At 38.2% G+C, this 6,207-nt stretch overlaps 1 long non-coding RNA gene across 1 annotated transcript; it reads right to left on the bottom strand.

Annotated features, from left to right (window-relative positions):
• Positions 1-389: 389 nt before the first annotated feature.
• LOC118004768 lies at positions 390-5,314 on the bottom strand. The gene is made up of 3 exons (XR_004677678.1): positions 4,394-5,314; positions 3,615-3,747; positions 390-470 (listed from the first exon to the last, which is right to left on the bottom strand). It is a non-coding gene; the product is annotated as an uncharacterized LOC118004768 (long non-coding RNA).
• Positions 5,315-6,207: the final 893 nt, after the last annotated feature.

The following is a 6,207-nucleotide window of genomic DNA, read 5'->3' on the forward strand; positions in this document are numbered from 1 at the left end:
CATATTAGGTTGCTTCATTATTAAGCAAATTTTCTTCCATATATTCATTTTTGTTTACCAGAAATTCAGAAGACAGAATTCTAATGCTGCTCTGGTAAAATGCCTAGGTAGGATCATTATCTTAACATAATTTAAGTGGAAAGGAGGGAAAGGATACTGATCCTATAAAGCCCAGAGTAAAGAGGTTCTGTTCTTTCCACTCCACACAGCACTGAAAAATCTGTTAGCCTCCCACAAAAGTTTATGGCATTGCTGACACTCCATGACTTGCACAAACATTTATGTAAGTATTTCTAAATAACCCACCACTCCGAACTGCAGATGGCAAGAATGTTACCAGTTCTGACTTTAGCTTCTTTACAGCAGCACTCTATTAGTGAAAAATGAACACTTCTTGTTACAAACTTCTGGCCTTGACTTTCTCTGTGACGGTGCCAATTAATCACCCTCTGGTTCTCAGCTTTCAGCTTCTGTAAATGGAAATGTTAACAAAACTTGACCCAACTTCTGAATGGTGATGTTGTGATGGCAATCAATACATGTAGAAATACTTAGGAAAAAATATAACTTGCTATTATAGCATCAGCATTACTGCAAGTAGGACAAAATAAGTTCTGGCCTGGGAGGGAATGTGTTAAGCCAGTATAACAGATGAGAGCTGTAGACCAGCACTGGGGAATTACCTCTTCAACCCACTGTCTAGCTTTGGTCCTCCCTCAAAGGCAAAAATTATTAGTGGTAAACTTCAAAAGGAGAGACACAGAAATGCACATTTTCTGGCTATCACAGAAAGTTGTAAGCTGGTCTGAAATAGAGTCTTTATTGTTATAAGCATCTTCTTTGTTAGATTAGAGTCACATAACCCCAGAGATGGAAATGATTCTGATGTGGGAAGCAAAGGCAGAAGAAAAATTATTACTTTTCAAAAAAAAAAAAATTATTACATTTCCCTACTATCTACAGCCCACTGACAAGTCCTTGAAACAGGGAGAGTGACATTCCTCTAGGGACTTACCTGCCTTGATGTTAATACTTTGCTAAGGACCAAGGCAATCTTAGCTCAACCCCCAGGATCCCATAAGTCTACTTTAACATATAAAAATTCCTTTGGAAACTTTCTTTATCTCTACCCCCAAAATTACATGTTGGCAATCATCCCCCAAGCATATGACCCACCGATATACATCTGAAGGGTCTCATTATTCAGGTTTTATTAGACAGTAGTAAATGACTCTTTCCCAACAATAGCTAGTCCCCTCAACGTCCTGGAAACCTTACTTCCAAAAGTCCTTAGAGACTTACGCTGTCCCTAACCCCCTCCGAACTTGATAAAGGAGTCATTGGAGTCCAAGAGGTTCAACAGGAAACAAGTTTATAGGTCACAGTAGCTTTGTAGGTCATAGTAAAGTCAGGAACTGAGTCTGACAGGAAGCCATAGAGAAATAACATGACCAGATTTTCATTTTAACAGAATCACTGAGTTAGGAAGAGAACAAAAGTAAGAGCAGGAAAAATTATTGTAACAATCCAGGGGACAGATGAGGGTGATTTGGGCCAGGATGATAGAACTAGGAGTGGTAGAGTGGACAGAATTTGCTGATGAACCAGATATGAGGTATGAGAAAAAGAGAGATGTCAAGTATGACACCAAAGTTTTTGCCTGAACAATTGGAAGAACAGAGTTGCCCATTAGCTGAGATAAGGAAGAATACTGGAGACACGGGTTTGAAAAGGAGGTAGTGAATCCAAAGAGCTCTGTTCTTTGAAGAGCTCATTCAACATCTGTGTGGAGGTGTCAACTGGATGATTGGGTATATAAGTTTAGAGTACAGAGGCAGAGCCTAGCTGAAGATATAAATTTAGTAGGAGTTAAGCAAACAGATATTTAAAGCCATGAGACTGGATCAGATCACCTAGGGAGAGTGAGGATAGACAAAGAAGACGCTCAATTACTGAGCCCCAGGGTTCTCCAACATTTTAACTTTGAGATGATGTGCTAGAAAAGAATATCAGGAAGCTAGAAACCCAACAAAATAATTATGACCCATTCTCTCTGAATTCCTATCTCTACACATCCTTTTATGCCTAAATTCGTATTCCCTTTTATTGCTTATTTTTGCCCAAAAATCATATGGCTCCATTTCATCATTTATCTTATATACCAGTCTTTACTTCAAAGGACTCATGATATTTTCCAAAACCTAAACTGCCTTCTACTCTGAAAGAAAACAACTGCTGCAAACAATTACACTCAAAAGAATATGCCACAAGACATTATTATAAAATGTATAGCGTTCCCAGATGGCTATTTAAAAGGAGGAAATGATCATCGGTATATACATATTTGTGTGTGTGTGTGTGTGTACACAACTAATATTTATTAAGTGTTTACTAGGTGCCAGTCATCCTGTTTATAAGCACATTACACGGGTACCTGAGTGGCTCATGGTTAAGCATCCAACTCTTGCTTTTGGCTCAGGTCATGATCTTAGGGTCATGGGAATGAACCCTGCGATGGGCTCTGTGCTCAGTGTGGAGTCTATTGGAGATTATCCCCCTCTCCCTCTGCTCCTACCCTGCTCTCTCTTTCTCTCGAATAAATAAATAAAATCTTCAAAAAATAATAACCACATTACATTTACGCTTTATCATAATACCTTCACAATAATCTCATAAAGTAAGTACTGTTATTATTCCCATTTCAGAGATAAGGAAAATGAGGCTTTCAGATGTTAAATAACTTGCCAAACTTACTAGCTAACCTGGTTAATAGGAACTGAACTTAGACAGTTTGACTCCAGAACCCCTGCTCTTTAAACTTTTGCCCAGAGCTTATAAACTGGCTGCCAGTCCAGGAGATGGATTTGAGCCCATACAGCTGTTTTGTTTGGGCTGTATGGTGGTTTCACAAAAAGAAATGTACTTTGAATGCCTTTCGGAGGTATGCATGTTCATTACCTCAGGGCCCACACCAGTCCTCAAAGCCTTCATCCTCCCCCCTTCATCATGTACTCTACCTGCTGCACCAAGTACATTTGAGCTATTGATACTTGCTCTACTATCCTTCTTCCTTTGATCTTTAACACGTTTGGCATGACTTTAGGGTTCAAAACACATATTTTATTTCTTGCACATTCACACACACACACAAATACCACCAAAGACAACAACAATAACAACAACAACAGTACCAGGAAAAGTAAAAATAAAATTTTCCTTTCTTTCCATCCCTAATACTTTTCCCTATGGTGGTCATTGTACCTAAGGTTCTCACCTAGATTTACCTCTACCAACTTAATTCAAATCCAACTTCCACAGTGTAGGGGCAACTTGTTTTTTGCATAAAAGCACAGGACTGTGCCCTGAGCACGTTCCATAACAATGGGAATCCACCCTCCAAGAGATGCATCATCTCATCATTTGCTTGATGTTGTCATACCCCTTATCATTGAGCAGTTGCCAATGACACATATTTATGCTCTAAGTGCAAGTGGATTCAAATCATTTTTGTTTTGAAATGGAAAAGCCTCTGCTGGTAAGTGTTGCCTTATGAACTCATTCTTAATTGCGCATCCATTATACATTCAGCACATAAGAATATTTTCTTAAATTACCTGTATCAGGAGCAAATATATTTCTTCAACTATTTCTGGCTCTTGAGTCTAGGAAGGGCACTATGGTTTTGTCTCCTTTTTTGGATTTGGAGGGGGATAATCTGAGTTCTGTATGTATCCTCTTTGGTTGTTTCTTTAAAGAAAGTAAAAAGACACTTTAACAAAAGCCAGGTTGAAATCCTGTTTGCTGTAAAAAGAAATGATGACAAATGTTATTTATTTGTGGACCTAATATCTTGGGAATATTATCTTAGCAAGGTATTAAAACCAGTTTTTCAGAAGCTACTCTGTGTTGCGAGTTCCAACAGAGCAGAGATAAAGACGGGTGCTGAGCACTAAATTGGGCCAGCTGCGTTATGCATTTAATGGGCTGATGTTTGCACCTGGGGCAGTGAAAGAGCGCACAGCTATTAACCCCTATAGGTTTTTTTTTCCTTTTTGGCAGAAGAGTTGGATTTCTCTTCCCTTTATATATTTATACGCAAAAGATGATTTTAGCCTTAAACCAAAGAGTCACCTATCACATGTTGAATAATTTAATTCACTAATTAGAACACCAGGACTCATTCTCATTTAAAATTTATTAAACACTTTAAACAAAAATAATCAATACGCTGTGCCAACTTTCTACACATAGCAACAAATATAATTCAGAGTAATTTTAGTAATATAGAGCTATTACTATTATCCCCATTTTATACATGAGGAAACTCAGAGAACCAAGTGATCTTCCCAAGATCACAGAGCTGCAAGTAATAATGGAACAAATTCCAACTTACATCTCATCATTCCAAATCCCATATTCTTTCAAAGAGTTTGCTGTCTTTGTTTGTTGGTTGCCTTGATATTGGTGATGGAAATCATTAAGACAGCTGGCCGGCTGTCCCAACATTCATAGTCAACAATCTGCAATAGAAATGGGTTAGGAGAATGGAAAATGCTCTACTTGTCATCATCTAACAACCTTCCCTTAGTCGGTCTACAGATATGAAAAGCTCCAAGAGTTCCTGAACTACTAGGACCGTTTTCCCACGGAACACTGACTCTGCAAGGTGCTGCACATAGAGAGGTTTTGTGAGCACATTTCCTTTCCTTCCAAGGATTTTCAGTATGCTAATGTGCCCCATGATTCTCCTGGAAAAGGGTATAATATGAAGTGTTTTCCAAGTATATTTCATCCCAGAACTCACTTTATAGAATAACTGGATAGATCAGTGTACAATGGATGGGGAGCCCCTGTTCTTGTGAATCTCTGCAACTCACTAAATTCTGGAGAATTTATCCTAGGAAGCATCTCTCATAGCTTGAGAACACATTGTTTAGGACAGTTGGTAGTAAACTTACAGAGCTCACTCTCCCAAAATCTGATATAGAACAAAATGTAAATAGATTCAGAAAGAGCTCAGAATGAATTTATTAATGGCATACTTATCATAACTTACCAAGGGAAACTAGGAATGGTACAACTTAACATCTACACAGATGTCAGAGTTGTCACTTAGTCTGTTTCCAACCTGCCCCTCTGTGCCACTCTCTGAGATAGCATTCCAGGTTGTGTGGCCCAGGCCTGACTCAGGATGACAGCCCTTGTGTTCTTAACTCACATTTACTTCAGGGTGGCACCCGGCACTGTATTCATTCTTGTTAGTGATAATGAGATGAACTCAAGGCTTAAAAATAATTGTGTTTCAATTTAGACTTATTTAAGTTTAGAATGTCCCTCCAAATCTTAATATATTCTTTTGAACTAATACTTAGGATTTCTTCCTTATTTTCCTTCAGTGACGAACAAAAAAATTAAAACAGTAATATTATATAAGAAATATTTTATAAAATCCCCTTATCTTGAAATGAATTCCATAGATATTATATATCTTACCTATATACACATAATCTTTTTAAAAAACCCAATATAATGTCTAAATGGTACTAAGGAAGGGAAATAATAATTTATAATGAAGGCATTTGAATGTCAGCATAGTTCAGGATATGGAGAATTCCTGACTTAGGTCAACTAAAAGACAGTAGCCCTACCTTCACTGTGACAGCTCAAAACATGGCCTCTCCTTTCAAAAATGCCTTCTAAGCATCCATTTCTTCCCTATTTGAAAACAGTATATTAAAGAAATTTAAGTAGGAAGAATATGTTCCAATTACTTCCTTAAAAGATCACTTTGGCTGTTGCATGGAAAATGAACCAGAAGGGGACAAGAAGGGAAACAGCAAGACCAGCCCAAAGGCCATGCAATGATCTGAGCAAAAGATGCTACATTCATGCTACTGATAACCAAATCTCTAGTCAATGTACTCCCTGTGTCCAGATGTCTATTTGATGTCTCTATTTTAATATGCTGATGATATGTGAAATATTTTATTTATTTATTTATGAGAGAGAGAGAGGGATTGCACGCAGAGTGAAGGACTGAGCGGGTGGGAGAGGGACAAGCACACTCAGGTGAGCGTGGAGCCCCACAGGGGGCTCGATCCCATAACTCTGAGCCAAAACCAAGAGTCAGACACTTAACTGACTGAGCCACCCAGTCCCCATATGTGAAATGTTTTAATCCTCAAATTCAATTTTAGAATCCCCTTC

This window comes from Mirounga leonina, unplaced genomic scaffold (genome assembly GCF_011800145.1).
Source record: "Mirounga leonina isolate KUSES-001 unplaced genomic scaffold, KU_Mleo_1.0 Mir_93, whole genome shotgun sequence".
NCBI classification, from domain to species: domain Eukaryota; kingdom Metazoa; phylum Chordata; class Mammalia; order Carnivora; family Phocidae; genus Mirounga; species Mirounga leonina.